Source organism: Triticum dicoccoides, chromosome 4B (genome assembly GCF_002162155.2).
Source record: "Triticum dicoccoides isolate Atlit2015 ecotype Zavitan chromosome 4B, WEW_v2.0, whole genome shotgun sequence".
Classification (NCBI taxonomy): domain Eukaryota; kingdom Viridiplantae; phylum Streptophyta; class Magnoliopsida; order Poales; family Poaceae; genus Triticum; species Triticum dicoccoides.
Genome location: NC_041387.1, coordinates 11,200,013 through 11,222,737, shown reverse-complemented (window position 1 = coordinate 11,222,737; position 22,725 = coordinate 11,200,013).

Below are 22,725 nucleotides of genomic sequence, written 5' to 3'. Positions count from 1 at the left end.
GTTGTTGAACACCAAGGTGCGCTGACGTGTCGGTTATCAACACTCACAGTTTTTGCCGATTCTTGCCCGTTTCTTGGACTATTACTCACTGTTTTGGGGTCCCGGAGTGATTTCCATGATTGACAAACCCCGGGGTGCGTTTACGTGTTGGTCATCAACACTCGCAGTTTTAGTCTATTATGGCCCGTTTCGTGCACTATTACTCACCGTTTTGGGGTCCCAACGCGATTTCAATGGTTGTCGAACCACAAGTTGTGCTTACGTGTTGGTCGTCAAGACTCGCAGGTTGGCACGATTCTGGCCCGCTTTTTGGACTATTCCTCAGTTTTGGGGGCCCGAAGTGATTTCGCCGATAGACAAACCCCGATGTGCATTTACGTGTCGGTCATCAACACTCACAATTTTGGTCGATTCTGGTCCGTTTCGTGCACTATTACTCAGCGTTTTGGGGTCCCAGAGCGATTTTCACGATTGGCGATCCCCGGGGTGCGTTTACGTGTCTGTCGTTAACACTCACAGTTTTGGCCATTTCTGACCCGTTTCGTGGACTATTAGTCACCGTTTTGGGGTCATGAAGCAATTTCCATGGTAGTTGCACCCCCAAGGTGCGCTTACGTGTCGGCCACCAACACTCACAGTTTTGGCCATTTTTGGCCCGTTTCATGGACTATTACTCACCGTTTTGTGGTCCCGAAGCGTTTTCTATGGTTGTCAAACCCCGAGGTACGCTTACATGTTGGTCATCAACAAACGCAGTTTGGGCCGACTCTAGCCCGTTTCCTGGACTATTTCTCAGTTTTGGGGTCCCAGAGTAATTTCCACGATTGACGAACTCCGGGGTGCGTTTACGTGTCGGTCATCAACACTCACAATTTTGGCTTATTCTTGGTCTATCTCGTGCACTATCACTCACCGTTTGGGGGTCCCAAAGTGATTTCCACGATTGACGATCCTCGGGGTGCGTTTATGTGTCTGTCATCAACACTCACACTTTTGGCCAATTCTGGCCCGTTTCGTGGACTATTACTCATCGTTTTTGGGGTCATTAAGCGATTTCCATAGTTGTTGAACCCCAAGGTGCGCTTACATGTCAGTCATCAACACTCACAGTTTTGGTTGATGCTGGCCCAATTCATGGACTATTACTCCTCGGGTCCTGGAGTGATTTCCACGTTTAACAAACCCAGGTATGCGTTTACGTGTCGATCATCAACACTCATAGTTTTGGCCGATTCTGGCCCGTTTCGTGGCCTATTACTCATTGTTTTGGGGTCCTGGAGTGATTTCTACGATTAAGGAACCCCTGGGTGCATTTATGTTTCGGTCATCAACACTCACAGTTTTGGCCGATTCTGGCCCATTTCGTGGGCTATTACTCACTGTTTTGGGTCCTGGAGTGATTTCCATGATTAACGAACCCCGGGGTGCATTTACGTGTCGGTCATCAACACTCACAATTTTGGCTAATTCTGGTCCGTTTCGTGCAGTATTACTCACCGTTTTGGGGTCCCAAAACGATTTCAATGGTTGTCGAACCCCAAGTTGTGCTTACGTGTTGGTCGTCATGACTCGCAGTTTGGGCCAATTCTGGCCTGCTTCTTGGACTATTACTCAGTTTTGGGGTTCCGAAGTGATTTCCCCCCTAGACAAACCCCGATGTGTGTTTAAGTGTCGGACATCAACACTCACAATTTTGGCCGATTCTGGTCCGTTTCGTCCACTATTACTCAGCATTTTGGGGTCCCAGAGCGATTTTCACGATTGACGATCCCCGGGGTGCGTTTACGTGTCCGTCATCAACCCTCACAGTTTTGGCCATTTCTGACCCGTTTCGTGGACTATTACTCACCGTTTTGGGGTCTTGAAGCGATTTCCATAGTTGTTGCACCCCAAGGTGCGCTTACGTGTCGGTCACCAACACTCATTGTTTTGGCCGATTCTGGCCCGTTTCGTAGGTTATTACTCACTGTTTTGGGGTCCTGGAGTCATTTCCACGATTGACGAACAACACTCACGGTTTTTGTTGATTCTAGCCCGTTTCGTGGACTATTACTCACCGTTTTGGGGTCCCGATGCGTTTTCTATGGTTGTCAAACCCCGAGGTACGCTTACGAGTGGATCATCAACAAACGCAGTTTGGGCCGATTCTGGCCCGTTTCCTAGACTATTACTCAGCTTTGGGGTCCCGGAGTGATTTCCACAATTGACGAACCCTGGGTGCCTTTACGTGTCGGTCATCAACACTCACATTTTTTGTCGATTCTGGTCTGTTTCATGCAATATTACTCACCATTTTGGGGTCCCAAAGCGATTACCACGATTGACGATCCCCGGGGAGCGTTTATGTGTCTGTCAACGCTCACAGTTTTGGCCAATTATGATCCATTTCGTGGACTATTACTCACCGTTTTTGGGTCATGAAGCGATTTCCATAGTTGTTGAACCCCAAGGTGCGCGTACCTGTCGGTCATCAACACTCATAGTTTTGAACGATTCTGGCCCGTTTCATGGACTATTACTCACTGTTTTCGGGTCCTAGAGTGATTTCCATGATTAACAAACCCCGGGGTGCGTTTAAATGTCAGTCATGAACACTTGCAGTTTTGGCCAATTCTGGCCCGTTTCATGGACTATTACTCATTGTTTTGTGGTCCCAAAGCGATTTCCATGGTTGCCGAACCCCAAGATGTGCTTACGTGTTGGTCGTCAAGACTCGCAGTTCGGGCCGATTCTGGCCCGTTTCTTGGACTATTACTCAGTTTTGGGGGCCCGGAGTGCTTTCCACGATTGACAAACCCTGGTGTGCGCTTACGTGTCGCTCATCAACACTTACAGTTTTGCCCGATTCTGACCCGTTTCGTGGACTATTACTCACCGTTTTGGAGTCCCAGAGCGATTTTCACGATTGACGATCCCCGGGGTGCGTTTGCGTGTCCGTCGTCAACACTCACAATTTTGGCCATTTCTGACCCGTTTTGTGGACTATTACTCACCGTTTTGGGGTCATGAAGCGATTTCCATATTTGTTGCACCCCAAGGTGCGCTTACGTGTCGGTCACCAATACTCATTGTTTTGGCCAATTCTGGCCCATTCCATGGACTATTACTCACTATTTTGGGGTCCTGGATTGATTTCCACGATTAACGAACCCCTGGGGCGTTTACGTGTCATACGTCTCGAACGTATCTATAATTTTTGATTGTTCCATGCTATTATATTACCTGTTTTGAATGATTATGAGCTTTAATATACAGTTTTATATTACTTTTGGGACTAACCTATTAACCGGAGGCCCAACCCATATTGTTGTTTTATTGCCTGTTTCAGTATTTTGAAGAAAATGAATATCAAAGGGAGTCCAAACGGAATGAAACCTTCGGGAGCGTGATTTTTAGGAAGAATATGATCCGGGAGACTTGGGGTTCACATCAGAAGATCCTCGAGGAGGCCACGAGATAGGGGGTGCGCCCACCCCCCTGGGCGCGCCTACCCTCTCGTGGGCCCCTCGAGGCTCCCCGGACCGACTTCTTTCGCCTATATAAGCCTACATACCCAAAAACATCGAATAAGAAGATAGATCAGGAGTTCCGCCACCGCAAGCCTCTGTAGCCACCAAAAACCTCTCGGGGGCCGTTCCGGCACCCTGCCAGAGGGGGAACCCATCACTGGTGGCCATCTTCATCATCTCGGCGCTATCCATGACGAGGAGGCAGTAGTTCACCCTCGAGGCTGAGGGTATGTACCAGTAGCTATGTGTTTGATCTCTCTCTCTCGTGTTCTCTCTATGGCACGATCTTGATGTATCGCGAGCTTTGTTATTATAGTTGGATCTTATGATGTTTCTCCCCCTCTACTCTCTTGTAATGGATTGAGTTTTCCCTTTGAAGTTATCTTATCGGATTGAGTCTTTAAGGATTTGAGAACACTTGATGTATGTCTTGCCGTGCTTATCTGTGGTAACAATGGGATATTCACGTGATCCACTTGATGTATGTTTTGGTGATCAACTTGCGGGTTCCATGACCTTGGGAATCTATGCATAGGGGTTGGCACACGTTTTCGTCTTGACTCTTCGGTAGAAACTTTGGGGTACTCTTTGAAGTACTTTTGTGTTGGTTGAATAGATGAATCTGAGATTGTGTGATGCATATCGTATAATCATGCCCACGGATACTTGAGGTGACAATTGAGTATCTAGGTGACATTAGGGTTTTGGTTGATTTGTGTCTTAAGGTGTTATTCTAGTATGAACTCTATGATAGATTGAGCGGAAAGAATAGCTTCATGTTATTTTACTACGAACTCTTGAATAGATAGAACAGAAAGGATAACTTTGAGGTGGTTTCGTACCCTACCATAATCTCTTCGTTTGTTCTCTGCTATTAGTGTCTTTGGAGTGACTCTTTGTTGCATGTTAAGGGATTGTTATATGATCTATCTATGTTATTATTGTTGAGAGAACTTGCACTAGTGAAAGTATGAACCTTAGGCCTTGTTTCCTATCATTGAAATACCGTTTACGCTCACTTTTAGCATTTGTTACCTTGCTGTTTTTATAATTTCATATTACAAATACCTTTATCTACTATCCAAATTGCACTTGTATCACCATCTCTTCGCCGAATTAGTGCACCTATACAATTTGCCATTGTATTGGGTGTGTTGGGGACACAAGAGACTCTTTGTTATTTGGTTGTAGGGTTGCTTGAGAGAGACCATCTTCATCCTACGCCTCCTACGGATTGATAAACCTTAGGTCATCCACTTGAGGGAAATTTGCTACTGTCCTACAAACCTGTGCACTTGCAGGCCCAACAACATCTACAAGAAGAAGGTTGTGTAGTAGACATCAAGCTCTTTTCTGGCGCCGTTGCCGGGGAGGTGGGTGCTTGAAGGTATATCTTTACATCTTGCAATCGAGTCTTTTAGTTTCTTATTTTATCACTACTTTAGTTTATAAAAGAAAACTACAAAAAAATGGAGTTAAGTTTGTCTCTTACACTTCGTCTTTTTAATATCTTTCGTGAGTATGATGAAAAGGAAAAATTGTGCTCAAGTTCTAGAAGAAGAAATCTATATAATGTTTGACACTAAATCTTTGAATGATGAGCATGGTTGCAATGTTGTTAGTATGAATTCCTTGAATATCCATGATGCTAATGATATGCAAAGCCATAAGCTTGGGGAAGCTATGTTTGATGAAGATGATATGTTTAGTCCCCCAAGTTTTGATGAGAATATTTATTATGATGAAAGCATGCCTCCTATTTATGATGATTATATTGATGAAGGTGGGTTTGGAAGAGTGTCAACTTTAGAAAGTAGTGATCCCACTATTCTGGAGGATGTTGAATCTTATTGTGATGAACATGAAAGTGGATTTGAAAGAGTGTCAACTTTATTTAGTGATGATTCCACTATTTCGGAAGAGGTTCCAATTGATTATGAGAACAAAGTTGCTATCTATGATGATTATTGTGATGACTTGTATGCTATTAGGAATAATGATAACCATGAAACTTGTCATCATGATTTTAGTTTTCAATTGGATTATGCCACACATGATAATTATTTTGTTGAGTTTGCTCCCATTATTATTCATGATAAGAATTTTGCTTATGTGGAGAGTAGTAAATTTTCTATGCTTGTAGATCATGAAAAGAATGCTTTAGGTGCTGGTTATATTGTTGAATTCATTCATGATGCTACTGAAAATTATTATGAGGGAGGAACATATGCTTGTAGGAATTGCAACAATATTAAGTTTCCTCTCTATGTGTTTAAAATCTTGAAGTTATGCTTGTTTTGCCTTCCTATGCTAGTTGATTATTGTTCCCATAAGTTGTTTGCTCACAAAATCCCTATGCATAGGAAGTGGGTTAGGCTTAAATGTGCTATTCATATGCTTCATGATGCTCTCGTTATGTTTCAACTCTTATCTTTTATGTGAGCATCATTTCATCATGCCTAGCTAGGGGCGTTAAACGATAGCGCTTGTTGGGAGGCAACCCAACTTTATTTTTGTTTCTTACTTTTTGTTCCTGTTTAGTAATAAATATTTCATCTAGCCTCTGGTTAGATGTTCTTTTGTGTTTTAATTAGTGTTTGTGCCAAGTAGGACCTTTGGGAAGACTTGGGTGAAGTTTATGTGATCTTGCTGTAAAAAACAGAAACTTTAGCGCTCACGAGATTAGCTGCCATTTTTTTACAGAAGAGTGATTTTAGGTTGATTCTTTTTGAAGATGATTAATAGAAAAATTCCTCAGGTCCACCTATTTAGTTCAGAATTTTTTGAGTTCCATAAGTATACGTTTGATACAGATTACTACAGACTGCTCTGTTTTTGACAGATTCTGTTTTCATTGTGTTGTTTGCTTATTTTGATGAATCCATGAGTAGTATCGGAGGGTATGAACCATAGAGAAGTTAGAATACAGTAGATATTACACCAATATGAATTTAGAATGAGTTCATTACAGTACCTAAGTAGTGGTTTTGTTTTCTTTTACTAACGGAGCTTACGAGTTTTGTGTTGAGTTTTGTGTGGTTGAAGTTTTCAAGTTTTGGGTAAAGATTCGATGGACTATGGAATAAGGAGTGGAAAGAGTCTAACCTTGGGGATGACCAAGTCACCCCAAGGTAATATTCAAGGACAACCAAGAGCCTAAGCTTGGGGATGCCCCCGGAAGGCATCCCCTCTTTCGTCTTTGTTCATCGGTAATTTTACTTAGAGCTATATTTTTATTCGCCACATGATATGTGTTTTGCTTGGAGCCTCATTTTATTTTGTTAGTATTTGCTTTCTGTTATTTAGAATAATGTTTTACATCTTTAGTTTCAATAAAAATGTCAAGGATAGCTTTTACCATGCTTATTTTGCTAGTATACATGTTGCTGTTTGAAAACAGAAAGTTTACCGCTGTTGCAAAAATTCCCTAGAAAAGTAAGAGAATGGTATAATGTTGAATATTTTGAATATTAAGATATGATAAATTTGTTACAGTGGGAATTTTCTCTCATAATTTTTGGAGTTAGGGAAGTATTGATACTCTTGCATTCTTTACAGGTTGTACTGTTTTGGCAGATTGCTGTTATGGTTGCATTGTTTGCATATGTTTGCTTGTTTAATTATTCTATTTGAGGATAGGAGTGTTAAATATGCAGAGGCATTTAGTATGCAATGTTGAATAATAATTTTAGTGATTTGTTACAGTAGAAAATGATAAGGTTTTGCATTGGTTTACTAACCTATCTCACGAGTTCTTGTTGAGTTTGGTGTGGATGAAGCTTTTGATAAAAAGAGAAACCATGATATGAGAGGAATTAAGGAGACACAAAAGTTCAAGCTTGGGGATGCCCAAGGCACCCCAAGATAATATTTCAAGAAGTCTCAAGCATCTAAGCTTGGGGATGCCCCGGTAGGCATCCCACCTTTCTTCTTCAACAACTATCGGTTAGTATCAGTTGAACCTAAGTTTTTGCTTCTTCACATGAGTTGTGCTATCCTTGCAATGTCATTTTATTTTTGCTTTGCTTGCTGTTTGAATAAAATACCAAGATCTGAAATTCTTAAATGTTAGAGAGTCTTCACATAGTTGCACAATTATTTGACTACTCATTGATCTTCACTTATATCTTTCGGAGTAGTTTTGCTCTAGTGCTTCACTTATATCTTTTAGAGCATGGCGGTGGATTAATTTTGTAGAAATTGTTAGTCCCTCATGCTTCACTTATATTATTTTGAGAGTCTCTTAGAACAGCATGGTATTTGCCATGGTTATGAATTTGGTCCTAGAATGATGAGCATCCAATTTGGGTATAATAAAAACTATCATAGAAAGTGCATTAAACTCTAGGATCAATTTGACGCTTGATAATTGTTTTGAGATATAAAGGTGGTAATGTTAGAGTCATGCTAGTGGATAATTATGAAATTGAGAAATACTTTTGTTGAAGTTAGCAAGTCCCGTAGCATGCACGTATGGTAAAAGTTGTGTGACAAATTTGTTGCATGAGGTGCTCTTTTGATTGTCTTCCTTATGAGTGGCAGTCGGGGACGAGCGATGGTCTTTTCCTACCAATCTATCCCTCTCGGGGCATGCGTAGTAGTACTTTGCTTCAAGGGCTAAGTAGACTTTTGCAATAAGTATATGAGTTCTTTATGACTAATGTGAGTCCATGGATATACGCACGCTCATCCTTCCACCTCGCTAGCCTCTCTTATTACCGCGCAACTCTCGCCGGTATTGAACCCATTATTTACCTTCCTCCAAACAGCCACCATACCTACCTCTTATGGCATTTCCATAGCCATTCCGAGATATATTTCGATGCAACTTTCCACCGTTACGTTTATTATGACACATTTCATCATTGTCATATTGCTCTTTGCATGATCTTATAGTTGACATCGTATTTGTGGCAAGGCCACCTTCATAATTTTCATACATGTCGCTCTTGATTCGTTGCATATCCCGGTACACCGACGGAGGCATTCATATAGAGTCATATTTTGTTCTAGCCTTGAGTTGTAAATCCATAAAAGTGTGATGATCTTCATTATTAGAGCATTGTCTCGGTGAGGAAAGGATGATGAAGACTATGATTCCCCCACAAGTCGGGATGAGACTTCGGACTTTACAAAAAGAAAAAAAAGAAGAAAAAAGAAAAAAAAAGAGAAAGGCCAAAAGGAAAAAACGGAAAGGCCAAAGAAAAAAAAGAGAAAAAGAAAAAAATGAGAGAAAAAGAGAGAAGGGACAATGCTACTATCTCTTTTTCCACACTCGTGCTTCAAAGTAGCACCATGATCTTCATGATAGAGAGTCTCCTATGTTGTCACTTTCATATACTAAGTGGGAATTTTTCATTATAGAACTTGGCTTGTATATTCCAATGATGGGCTTCCTCAAAATGCCCTAGGTCTTCGTGAGCAAGCGAGTTGGATGCACACCCACTTAGTTCTTTTTAGTTGAGCTTTCATATATTTATACCTCTAGTGCATCCATTGCATGGCAATCCCTACTCACTCACATCAATATCTATTGATGGGCATCTCCATAGCCCGTTGATACGCCTAGTTGATGTGAGACTATCTTCTCCCTCTTTTTGTCCTCACAACCACCATCTTTTACCACCTTAGTGCTATGTCCATGGCTTACGCTCATGTATTGCGTAAGAGTTGAAAAAAGCTGAAGCGTGTCAAAAAGTATGAAAAAATTGCTCGGCTCGTCATCGGGGTTGTGCATGATGGGAGTATTTTGTGTAATGAAAATGAAGCATGGCCTAACTATATGATTTTGTAGGGACAAGCTTTCTTTGGCTATGCTATTTTGATAGGACATGATTATTTGATAGTATGCTTTGAAGCATTATTATTTTTATGTTTTATAAGCTTTTATCTTGAATCATTTGGATCTGAACATTCATGCCACAATAAAGAAAATTACATTGAGAATTATGCTAGGTAGCATTCCACATCAAAAATTCTATTTTTATCATTTACCTACTCGTGGACGAGCAGGAATTAAGCTTGGGGATGCTTGATACGTCTCCAACGTATCTATAATTTTTTATTGTTCCATGCTATTATATTACCTGTTTTGAATGATTATGGGCTTTATTATACACTTTTATATTAATTTTGGGACTAACCTATTAACCGAAGGCCCAGCCCATATTGCTGTTTTATTGCCTGTTTTAGTATTTCGAAGAAAAGGAATATCAAACGGAGTCCAAACGGAATGAAACCTTCGGGAGCGTGATTTTTAGGAAGAATATGATCCGGGAGACTTGGGGTTCACGTCAGAAGATCCTCAAGGAGGCCACGAGATAGGGGGGTGCACCCACCCCCCTAGGCGCGCCTACCCTCTCGTGGGCCCCTCGAGGCTCCCCCGACCGACTTCTTTCACCTATATAAGCCTACATACCCTAAAAACATCGAATAAGAAGATAGATCGGGAGTTCCGCCGCTGCAAGCCTCTGTAGCCACCAAAAACCTCTCGGGGGCCCATTCCGGCACCCTGTCGGAGGGGGAACCCATCACCGGTGGCCATCTTCATCATCCCGGTGCTATCCATGACGAGGAGGGAGTAGTTCACCCTCGAGGCTGAGGGTATGTACTAGTAGCTATGTGTTTGATCTCTCTCTCTCTCGTGTTCTCTCTATGGCACGATCTTGATGTATCGCGAGCTTTGTTATTATAGTTGGATCTTATGATGTTTCTCCCCCTCTACTCTCTTGTAATGGATTGAGTTTTCCCTTTGAAGTTATCTTATCGGATTGAGTCTTTAAGGAATTGAGAACACTTGATGTATGTCTTGTCGTGCTTATCTGTGGTGACAATGGGATATTCACGTGGTCCACTTGATGTATGTTTTGGTGATCAACATGCGGGTTCCGTGACCTTGGGAATCTATGCATAGGGGTTGGCACACATTTTCGTCTTGACTCTTTGGCAGAAACTTTGGGGCACTCTTTGAAGTACTTTTGTGTTGGTTGAATAGATGAGTCTGAGATTGTGTGATGCATATTGTATAATCATGCCCACGGATACTTGCGGTGACAATGGAGTATCTAGGAGACATTAGGGTTTTGGTTGATTTGTGTCTTAAGGTGTTATTCTAGTATGAACTCTATGATAGATTGAGCGGAAAGAACAGCTTCATGTTATTTTACTACGAACTCTTGAATAGATAGAACAGAAAGGATAACTTTGAGGTGGTTTCGTACCCTACCATAATCTCTTTATTTGTTCTCCACTATTAGTGTCTTTGGAGTGACTCTTTGTTGCATGTTGAGGGATTGTTATATGATCTATCAATGTTATTATTGTTGAGAGAACTTGCACTAGTGAAAGTATGAACCTTCGGCCTTGTTTCCTATCATTGCAATACCGTTTACGCTCACTTTTATCATTTCTTACCTTGCTGTTTTTATAATTTCATATTACAAATACCTTTATCTACTATCCAAATTGCACTTGTATCACCATCTCTTCGCTGAACTAGTGCACCTATCCAATTTGTCATTGTATTGGGTGTGTTGGGGACACAAGAGACTCTTTGTTATTTGGTTGCAGGTTGCTTGAGAGAGACCATCTTCATCCTACGCCTCCTACGGATTGATAAACCTTAGGTCATCCACTTGAGGGAAATTTGCTACTGTCCTACAAACCTGTGCACTTGCAGGCCCAACAACGTCTACAAGAAGAAGGTTGTGTAGTAGACATCAACGTGTTGGTCATCAACACTCACAGTTTTGGCCGATTCTGGCCCGTTTCATGGATTATTACTCATTGTTTTGGGGTCCCGGAGTGATTTCCACGATTAACCAACCCCTAGGTGTGTTTATGTGTCGGTCATCTACACTCGCGGGTTTTTTCGATTCTGACCCGTTTCATGGACTATTAGTCATCATTTTGGGGTCCCAAAGCGATTTCCATGGTTGTCGAACCCCAAGTTGTGCTTACATGTTGGTCGTCAAGACTCGCTGTTTGGGCCGATTCTGGCCCGCTTCTTGGACTATTACTCAGTTTTGGGGGCCCGAAGTTATTTCCCCGATTGACAAACCCCGGTGTGCGTTTACGTGTTGGTCATAATTTTGGCCGATTCTGGTCCATTTCGTGCACTATATTACTCACCGTTTCGGGGTCCCAAAGTGATGTCCACGATTGACGATCCCCGGGGTGCGTTTATGTGTCTGTTGTCAACACTCATAGTTTTGGCCAATTCTGATCCATTTCATGGACTATTACTCACTGTTTTGGGGGTCATGAAGTGATTTCCATAGTTATTGAACCCCAAGGTGCGCGTACGTGTCGGTCATCAACACTCATAGTTTTGGCCGATTCTGGCCCGTTTCATGGACTATTACTAAATGTTTTCAGGTCCTGGAGTGATTTCCACAATTAACAAACCCCGGGGTGCGTTTACGTGTCGGTCATCAACACTCATAGTTTTGGCCGATTCTGGCCCGTTTCGTGGAGTATTACTTATTGATTTGGGGTCCCGGTGTGATTTCCATGATTAATGAACCCTGGTTGCGTTTATGTGTTGGTCATTAACACTCGTGTGTTTTGTCGATTCTGGCCCGTTTCTTGGACTTTTACTCACCGTTTTCGGGTCCCAAAGTGATTTCCATGGCTGCCAAACCCCAAGATGTGATTACGTATTGGTTGTCAAGACTCGCAGTTTGGGCCGATTCTGGCCCATTTCTTAGACTATTACTCAGTTTTGGGGGCCCGAAGTGCTTTCCACGATTGATGAACCCTGGTGTGCGTTTACGTGTCGGTCATCAACACACAGTTTTGGCTGATTCTGGCCGTTTCGTGGACTATTACTCACAGTTTTGGTGTCCCAGAGCGATTTTCACGATTGATGATCCCCGAGGTGCGTTTCTGTGTCTGTCGTCAACACTCACAGTTTTGGCCATTTCGGGCCCGTTTCGTGGACTATTACTCACCGTTTTGTGGTCATGAAGCGATTTCCATAGTTGTTGCACCCCAAGTTGTGCTTATGTGTTGGTCACCAATACTCACTGTTTTGGCCGATTCTGGCCCGTTCGATGGACTATTACTCACTGTTTGGGGGCCCTGGATTGATTTCCATGATTAACGAACCCCGGGGGCGCTTACGTGTCGGTCATCAACACTAACAGTTTTGGCCGATTCTGGCCCGTTTCATGGACTATTACTCACTATTTTGGGGTCCTGGAGTGATTTCCACGATTAACGAACCCCGGGTGCGTTTACGTGTCGGTCATCAATACTCATAGTTTTGGCTGATTCTGGCCCATTTCATGGATTATTACTCATTGTTTTGGGGTCCGGGAGTGATTTCCACGATTAACGAACCCCGAGGTGCGTTTACGTGTCGGTCATCTACACTCGCGGTTTTTTTATTCTGATTCGTTTCGTGGACTATTACTCATCGTTTTGGGGTCCCAAAGCGATTTCCATGGTTTTCGAACCCCAAGTTGTGCTTACATGTTGATCGTCAAGAATCTATGTTTGGGCCGATTCTGGCCCGCTTCTTGGACTATTACTCAGTTTTGGGGTGCCGAAGTGATTTCCACGATTGACAAACCCTGGTGTGCGTTTACGTGTCGGTCATCAACACTCACAATTTTGGCCGATTTTGGTCCATTTCATGCACTATTACTCAGCGTTTTGGGGTCCCAGAGCGATTTCACGATTGACGATCCCCGGGGTGCATTTACATGTCCATCGTCAACACTCATAGTTTTGGCCATTTCTGACCCGTTTCGTGGACTATTACTCACCGTTTTGGGGTCATGAAACGATTTTCATAGTTGTTGGACCCCAAGGTGCGCTTGCATGTCGGTCACCAACACTCACTGATTTGGTCGATTCTGGTTCGTTCCCTGGACTACTGGGTCCTGGAGTGATTTCCACGATTAACGAACCCCGGGGTGCGTTTACATGCAGGCCATCAACACTTACAGTTTTGGCAGATTCTGGCCCGTTTCGTGGACTATTACTCACTATTTGGGGTCCTGAGTGATTTCCACGATTAACGAACCCCGGGTGCGTTTACGTGTCGGTCATCAACACTCATAGTTTTGGCCGATTCTGGCCCATTTCATGGATTATTACTCATTATTTTGGGGTCCCGGAGTGATTTCCACGATTAACGAACACCTAGGTGCGTTTACGTGTTGGTCATCTACACTGGCGGTTTTTTTCGATTCTGACCCGTTTCATGGACTATTAGTCATCATTTTGGGGTTCCAAAGCGATTTCCATGGTCGTCGAACCCCAAGTTGTGCTTACATGTTGGTCGTCAAGACTCGTTGTTGGGCCCGCTTCTTGGACTATTACTCGGTTTTGCGGGCCCGAAGTGATTTCCACGATTGACAAACCCCGGTGTGCGTTTACGTGTTGGTTATCAATACTCATAATTTTGGCTGATTCTGGTCCGTTTCGTGCACTATTACTCAGCGTTTTGGGGTCCCAGAGCGATTTCCACGATTGACGATCCCCGGGGTGCGTTTACATGTCTGTCGTCAACACTCATAGTTTTGGCCATTTCTGACCCGTTTCGTGGACTATTACTCACCGTTTTGGGGTCATGAAACGATTTCCATAGTTGTTGGACCCCAAGGTGTGATTGCGTGTCGGTCACAAACACTCACTGTTTTGGCCGATTCTGGCCCATTTCCTGGACTATTACTCACTCTTTTGTGTTCCTGGAGTGATTTCCACGATTAAGGAATCCCGGGGTGCGTTTACGTGTCGGTCATCAACACTTACAGTTTTGGCCGATTCTGGCCCGTTACGTGCACTATTACTCACTGTTTTAGTGTCATGGAGTGATTTCCACGATTAACGAACCCCGGGGTGCATTTACGTGTCGGTCATCAACACTCACAGTTTTGACCGATTTTGGCCCGTTTCAAGGACTCACTATTTTGGGGTCCTACAGTGATTTCCACGATTAACGAACCCCGGGATGCGTTTACGTGTCGGTCATCAACAATCACTATTTTGGCCAATTCTGGCACGTTTCATGGACTATTACTCATTGTTTTGTGGTCCCGGAGTGATTTCCATGATTAACGAACCCCTGGGTGCGTTTACGTGTCGGTTATCAACACTCGCGGTTTTTGTCGGTTCTGACCCGTTTCATGGACAACTCGTCGTTTTGGGTCCTAAAGCGATTTCCATTGTTGTCAAACCCCAAGTTGTGATTATGTGTTGGTCGTCAAGACTCGCAGTTTGGGCCGATTCTCGCCCGTTTCTTCGACTATTACTTAATTTTGGGGGCCGGAAGTGATTCCCACGATTGATGAACCCCGATGTGCGTTTACGTGTCGGTCATCAACACTCAAAATTTTCGCTGATTCTGGTCCATTTCGTGCACTATTCCTTAGCGTTTTGGGGTCCTAGAGCGATTTTCACAATTGATGATCCCCGGGGTGCGTTTACGTGTCCGTCGTGAACACTCATAGTTTTGGCCAATTGTGACCCGTTTCGTGGACTATTACTCGCCTTTTTGGGGCCCCGAAGCGATTTCCATAGTTGTTGAACCCCAAGGTGCGCTTACGTGTCGATCATCAACACTCGCAATTTTAGCCGATTTTGGCCCATTTCTTGGACATTACTCACTGTTTTGGGGTCCCGGAGTCATTTCCATGATTGACGAACCCTGGGGTGCGTTTACGTGTTGGTCATCAACACTCGCGGTTTTTGTTGATTCTGGCTCATTTCGTGGACTATTACTCACCATTTTGAGGTCCCAAAGCGTTTTCTATGGTCGTCAAACCCCGAGGTACGCTTAAAAGTTGGTCATCGACAAACGCCATTTGGGCCGATTCTAGCCCGTTTCCTGGACTATTACTCAGTTTGGATGCGTTTACGTGTCGGTCATCAACACTCGTGGTTTTTGTCGATTCTAACCCATTTTGTGGACTATTACTCACCGTTTTAGGGTCCCAAATCGATTTCCATAATTGCCTAACCCCAAATTGTGCTTACGTGTTGGTCATCAAGACTCATAGTTTGGGCCGATTCTGGCCCGTTTCTTGGACTATTACTCAGTTTTGGGGGCTCGAAGTGATTTCCACGATTGACGAACCCCGGTGTGCAATTACATGTCGGTCATCAACACTCACAATTTTGCCGATTTTGGTTTGTTTCATGAACTATTACTCAACATTTTGGGGTCCCAGAGCGATTTTTACGATTGACGATCCCCGGGGTGCGTTTGCATGTCCGTCGTCAACACTCATAGTTTTGGCCAATTCTAACCCGTTTCGTGGACTATTACTCACCGTTTTGGGGCCCTGAAGCGGTTTTCATAGTTATTAAACCCCAAGGTGCGCTTATGTGTCGGTCATCAACACTCACAGTTTTGGCCGATTCTGGCCCGTTTCTTGGACTATTACTCACTGTTTTGGGGTCCCGGAGTCATTTCCACGATTGACGAACCCCGGGGTGGGTTTACGTGTTGGTCATCAATATTCATTGTTTTGGGGTCCCGAAGTGACTTCCACGGTTAACGAACCCCTGGGTGCGTTTACGTGTCGGTCATCGACACTCGCGGTTTTTTTCGAGTCTGTTCCATTTCATGGACTATTACTCACCGTTTTGAGGTCCCAAAGTGATTTCTATGGTTGTCGAACCCCAAGTTGTGCTTACATGTTAGTGGTCAAGACTCGCAATTTGGGCCGATTCTGGCCCGCTTCTTGGACTATTATTCAATTTTTGGGGCCCGAAGTGATTTCCCCGGTTGACAAACACCAATGTGTGTTTACGTGTCGTCATCTACACTCACAATTTTTGCCGATTCTAGTTTGTTCCGCGCACTATTACTCAGCATTTTACGGTCCGAGAGCGATTTTCACGATTGATGATCCCCGTGGTGCGTTTACGTGTCCGTCGTCAACACTCACAGTTTTGGCCATTTCTGACCCGTTTTGTGGACAATTACTCACCGTTTTCGGGTCATGAAGCGATTTCCATAGTTGTTGCACCCCAAGATGCACTTACGTGTCGGTCACCATCACTCACTGTTTTTGCCAATTTTGGCCCGTTTTGTGGACTATTACTCAATGTTTTGGGGTCCTTGGGTGATTTCCATAATTAACGAACCCCAAGGTGCGCTTACGTGTCGGTGATCAACACTCACATTTTTGGCCGACTCTGGCCCGTTTCATGGACAATTACTCATTGTTTTGGGGTCCTGGAGTGATTTCCATGATTAACGAACTCCGGGGTACATTTACGTGTCGGTCATCAACACTCATAGTTTTGGCCGATTCTAACCCGTTTCGTGGACTATTACTCATTGTTTTGGGGTCCCGGAGTGACTTCCACGATTAACGAACCCCTGGGCGCGTTTACGTGTCGACCATCTACACTCGCGTTTTTTCGATTCTGACCCGTTTCATGGACTATTACTCATCGTTTTGGGGTCCCAAAGCGATTTCCATGGCTGTCGAACCCCAAGTTGTGCTTACGTGTTGGTCGTCAAGACTCGCAGTTTGGGCCGATTCTGGCCCGCTTCTTGGATTATTACTCAGTTTTGGTGGCCCAAAGTGATTTTCACGATTGACAAACCCCGGTGTGCATTACGTGTCGGCCATTAACACTCACAATTTTGGCCAATTCTGGTCCGTTTCGTGCCCTATTACTCGCCGTTTTGGGGTTCTGGAGTTATTTCCATGGTTAACGAACCCCGGGGTGCGTTTACTTGTCGGTCATCAACACTTGCAGTTTTGGCCGATTCTGGCCCGTTTCGTGGACTCTTACTAACTGTTTTGGGGTCCTGGAGTGATTTCCACAATTAACGAACCCTGCGTGCGTTTACGTGTCGGTCATCAACACTAACAGTTTTGACCAATTCTGGCCCGTTTCAAGGACTCACTGTTGTGGAGTCCTGGAGTGATTTCCACGATTAACAAACTCCGGGGTGCGTTTCATGTCAGTCATCAACACCCACAATTTTGGCCGATTCTTGCCCGTTTCATGGACTATTACTCATTGTTTATGGGTCCCGGAGTGATTTCCACGATTAACGAACCCCTGGGTGTGTTTACGTGTCGGCCATCAACACTCGCGGTTTTGTCGATTCTGACCCGTGTCGCGGACAACTCACCATTTTGGGGTCCCAAAGCGATTTCCATGGTTGTCGAACCCAAAGTTGTGCTTATGTGTTGGTCGTAAAGACTCGCGTTTGGGCCGAAGTGATTTCCTCGGTGGACGAACCCTGGTGTGCGTTTACGTGTCGGTCATCAACACTCACAATTTTGGCCGATTCTGGTCCGTTTCATGCACAATTACTCAACGTTTTGGGGATCTTGAGCGATTTTCACGATTGACGATCCCCGGGGTGCGTTTACGTGTCCGTCGTCAACGCTCATAGTTTTGACCAGTTCTGACCTGTTTCGTAGACTATTACTCACTATTTTGGGGCCCAAAGCGATTTCCATAGTTCTTGAACCCCAAGGTGGGCTTACGCATCGGTCATCAACACTCGCAGTTTTGGCCGATTCTGGCCCGTTGCTTGGACTATTACTCACTGTTTTGGGGTCCTGGAGTCATTTCCATGATTGACGAACCCCGGAGTGTGTTTACGTGTTGGTCACCAACACTCGTGGTTTTTGTCGATTCTGACCCGTTTCGTGGACTATTACTCACCGTTTTGGGGTCCCGAAGTGTTTTCTATGATTGTCAAACCCCAAGGTGGGCTTACGTGTCAGTCATCAACAATCATAGTTTGGGCCAATTCTGGCCCGTTTCTTGGACTATTACTCAGTTTTGTGGTCTCGGAGTGATTACCACGATGGATGAACGTCGGGGTGCGTTTACGTGTCGGTCGTCAACACTCATAATTTTGGTCGATTCTGGTCTGTTCATGCACTATTACTCACTGTCTTGGGGTCCCAAAGCAATTTCCATGATTGACGATCCCCGGAGTGTGTTTATGTGTCCGTCGTCAACACTCATTGTTTTGGCCAATTCTGACCCATTTTGTGGACTATTACTCACCGTCTTGGGATCATGAAGCGATTTCCATAGTTGTTGAACCCCAAGGTGCGCTTACATGTCGGTTATCAACACTCACAGTTTTGGCCGATTCTGGCCCATTTCGTGGACTATTGCTCACTATTTTGGGGTCCCGGAGTGATATGCACGATTAACGAACCCCGGTGTGCGTTTGTGTGCCGGTCATCAACACTCACAGTCTTGACCGATTCTGGCCCATTTCATGGACTATTAAGTGTACGCCTAATATTATTCGGCTTGAATATCAAAGATTTGTCAGATTTCATGCATAAGTTATCTTCTTCGCCCCCTCAACTTTAATTAGCCCCTTCCACAATCTTCATCAAGCTCCCCCACTAGTTGTGAGCCTCTATACGCCCGCGGATAGTGACTTGGCGAGCCTCTGGTGGCAGTTCTCAGCGGCGTGGCACTGTGGAGGCTCGGCGTCTGATGCGCGAAGATGGACACGCACAGGAGGAGGAAGTTGTCTGGCATCATGGTGGCGTTGATGACATAGAGGCCTGGCAAGGTTGGTGCATCAGTTATGCTCTGAGGATGGACCGAGGGAAGATGGAGGTGACGGCCCTTGCAGTGTGCGGTGCTCACTGGGAGTGTGCCAGACTGGTGTGGGACTCAATCCAGGTAGTGGCTTGGATGGGACACCTGGCTTTAGATGTTAGATTTTTGGTGTGATGTCTGTTTGGTATTAGGCCTGGACATTCGACACGCATTCATCAAGGGGATAGGAGTAGCAACGGTGTTACCAAGATGGTGGCTTCAGGCTTATTGATGTATCACCTTGTATGATTTTTGTGAATAATTAATAATATGGCTGCATGCATCGTCCAGATGCAGAGGCCGGGGGTACATCCTCCTTTTCTAAAAAAATGTAAACGCATGCACATGGATCATTTTGACCAAACATAGTTTAGTGCACACAAATGCAAATCGTTCGTACTTAATAATACAAAATCCAAACATAGTTCAAACATAAATACTATCCATAGTGCAAAATTGATAAATTAAAAGAAAAATTTACTGATTTTCAGTGTGGACCCACATGTGCTCCACAAGATAATCCAAAGGTTGCATATGCACCAGTTGTTGATGCATCTCCAGAAAGTTGAAAATGCTCTCTGCCTCTTGTTTCGGGAGGCGGACTTCAACACCGGGCTTCTCGAAAGATGCCCCTTCACCCTCATCCTCGACAATCATGTTGTGCAATATTACACAACATATCATGAGCTGCCAAAGTGTCTTCGGTTCCCACATCATTGTAGCTCCACACAATACCCCAACGAGCTTGGAGCACTCCAACTGTCCTTTCCACATCCTTCCTAGCTGCCTATTGCAAAGCGGATTTGTTTGTTGCCTTGGGGATTAGATATGGTCTTCACAAACGCTGCCCACTGAGGATAGATACCATTGGCAAGCTAGTACCCCATGGTGTAGTTTTGCCCGTTGATAGGATAGTTGCACAGTGGAGCTTCCCCATCACAGGATTTATGAAGGATGCTTCACACGCTGTCTGGTGGGTTCAGGGTCGGGCGGTCTCGGGTCTCACAGTGCTGGTGCGTTCTGGAATGTTGTAGTGGTATATATCATTCCCGCATCATATACTGGTATACAATTTAATACTATATCCCTGATAGAAGTACCTAGGTATGAAAGTGGAAACTCCATGTCTTTCTTTCCCCTCTTGCAAGGGATTAGGGCAAAGCCTTTCTTCCCTCGACCTCTATCGATGAACATGTGGATTCGTCTTTCCTTTGCATGTTGCTCCGGTGACTGATGGCGGTGAGGGGAATCCTGGTGCCTTGCCTCCGTCTAGCAGATAGGTTAGGGTTTTAATCCTCGCAGGGGTGCTCGAACAGATGGTGGTGCTTCTTCTTCGAGCCAGTCTTTCGGTATTTGAGCTTCCTCAAGTTCATCTGTTAGGACAGATGAGACATAGCTCCAGCGTAGATTCCTGCAGCTCCTTGGGGTGGTAAGGTAAGGGTTTCTCATCGTGCGTATGCAACAACAAGATTTGATGTATGGTTCTTCCGACCGATTCAAGTGTTCAACAACGACAACTGCGCCTCTGGGGTGTTGGTCCTTAAGGATGTGTGCACGAAGACTTTTCGGCTGTCATCGACAAGGACAACCCTACTTTGACGGTGATAGTGGTCATTCGGTGGTCTAGAGTCTTCGATGTCATTTTTATTATATATTTAAGGATTATTGCACTTCTAGTGAAGTTTTATAATAGATCAAGTAGCAAAAAATGAACTTGCAAAATTTAGATAAGATATGTTTTTACATGCAAATCGGCATACAAATGTTGTGTCGCTACAACTGTTGTGTCATCGTCTTCACTGCACCTGAACATGTGAACCCCTTCCTCTCCTCCCTCATGACGTCCTGACCACCCGTGGTGTTCGCGTCTCTGGCAAGATCCTGTAGAGCCCTCGACGGGGGCGTCCCTGTCTCCAGCCCGAGTGTTGTTTGATAATCAGTTCAAATTTTAAGTCATGAATATGTAATAAAAGTCATGAATATTTACAAAATGAACATTTTCTAGAATTCACTAACATTGATTTTGAATTCATGAACATTTCTAAAGTTTGTGGACATTTTTAAATCTCTGAAAATTTTCATATTCATGGACCTTTTTTATATCTATGGTTTTTAAAAAAATCGTGAATGTTTTTTAAAGATTTTTTAATTCACAACATTTTTAAATGGGAAACATTATTAATATGCCAGCTGATCATAGATTGCGCTTCCGTCAGGCGCTGCACCGTTCGATCGCTTCATCACGATTTCACGCCACGCTGGAAGTGTTCACACGGAAGCGTGCAGGTGCGTGGCCCCCTGCGGGTCCATTGTTTGATTATTTCCATATACGGTGCGACTCTGACTTAGAGCCTTTCACGTCCGCCGTCTTGCTGGGATGCCACGCGTCCCACGGGATGGACCTGACTTCCCACAATTTCTCCTTTCTGCAACGAGATCTCTGTGGTAAAAAAACAGTAACAAAACCTTTGTTACAAAAATAATTAATTGCAGCAAGGCCTGTGTTGTACAAAGTACTGTAACATGATCTCCGTTGCCAAAAAAAAGTTGCAACATGACCCCCGCTGCAAAAAAATTGTAACAATGTCTCTGTTACAAACAAAAATTTGCAACTTTACCTATTTTTTCAAAAATTTCTGCAACATGACCCGTGTTGCAGAAAATTACCGCAAAATGACCTTTGTTGCAATGGTAGAGGATAATGCTTGGCCACTCAATTCGTCAGGTCCATGTCTCGGATCCGCAGCCGTGAGATATGACCTTCCGTCGCATGTGCAGCCGTCAGATACGAGCTTGATCAGCCGACGCAGAAGGACCTTCACCACTAGACGCAGAAGTCCTTCTGCAACAACACCCATGTTGCAGAAGTCGTTCCGCAAGAACACCCATGTTGCAAAAAGTTTATGACAAAAAAATTCTGCAACATCATTTGTGTTGCAGAAGTCCTTCCACAACAATACTCATGTAGGCAAAAAGTTGAGACAATAAAAAACTGCAACATTATATGTGTTGCGAAAGTCCTTTCGCAACGACACTCATGTTTTAAAAGAGTTCAGACAAAAAAAATGCAACAGAACCTCTGTTGCAAATGTTTCTGCAACAAGAGGTCTGTTGCAATGGTGAGGAAGGAGCCGTGCCACCGGATGGCCCCGATCAAATGGATGCGAAGGCGGCGGATCTTTTTTAAGATACATGAAATTCTTTTTATATAATGAAGTTCTGCAAATAAAAAAGATGGTAGCCATTTTTTTCTGAGCTAGCGATAAACCAGGTGGGAAAAAATTAAGCAAGCGAGCGAAGCAGGGAGCCAAGCTGAGCGAGCGATTGCTTCACGAGCCGGCCCATATAAGCTTATAGCAGTAATTCCACTGTATCATCGTGGAATAAAAATCCGAAGGCTCACACAACCACCGCCCGGTGACATCAAAGCTGAAACGTGTAATGATAGTAGAACCACGTACCTAGCAATTAGGCCCCTCCTACTCATAACAAATATCGTCTCCAACATGATATACAAGTAAAAGAAACATCTGTTGGAACATGATTAAACCCAACCCAACCATAATAATTGATAGGGAGAAAAAAAGTCAATCCCATAAATGATCAAGCTATAAAAGGCGCGGCGAAGCAACAAGTCATGAACTTGCCGCTTATGGCCATA